Here is a 614-nt window from a genome sequence, read left to right as displayed (position 1 = left end):
AGGGTAGATATAGGCCAATAATTGAATATTTAATTGTTGGGGAATAAATTATAGGAATATAACTTGGATCAATATGTACCGTTCTGGATTGGTTTTTTCGTGAACAAAATCGCGATGTTCATAAATTTGGATTTCTAGCGTTTCTCCAATTCCTTCTTATAATTATCACATATGATTCAAGCTTTGAGATATTGAGACATGTAATTAAATATTAGGTGCATGATATCATATGAATACCATTATAATTTATGTATATTTTGGAGAAATTGAAACTTACCCTAGGCTTGAAATTCGGAAAACATGAGAGTTGACATGTTAATTGGCACCAAGATTAAGAACTTGATTATAAATTGAGTGAGTTTTTGGGTCTAGGCTAGACCTATAGTAATCTGAGTGTGGTTAATTTTGAAATCTTATTGTAATTATTAATGTGAATAGATTGCTTTGAGTTGGAAGTTCAACAAAAGGGAAGATTCAAGTCTCAGAGTGATTGTTTGACTATTTGAGGCAATTGGATTTCTAAACCTTTGTTAAGTGTATGGAATTCCTGTATCTCCTTGTAATATGTGTTTAGGGGTAATGAGACTTGGTGATGGGTTGACTTGTTCACATTA

This window comes from Solanum tuberosum, unplaced genomic scaffold (genome assembly GCF_000226075.1).
Source record: "Solanum tuberosum cultivar DM 1-3 516 R44 unplaced genomic scaffold, SolTub_3.0 scf00472, whole genome shotgun sequence".
NCBI lineage: Eukaryota > Viridiplantae > Streptophyta > Magnoliopsida > Solanales > Solanaceae > Solanum > Solanum tuberosum.
The sequence above is the reverse complement of the archived record's forward strand: the minus strand, read 5'-3'. Positions refer to the sequence as shown.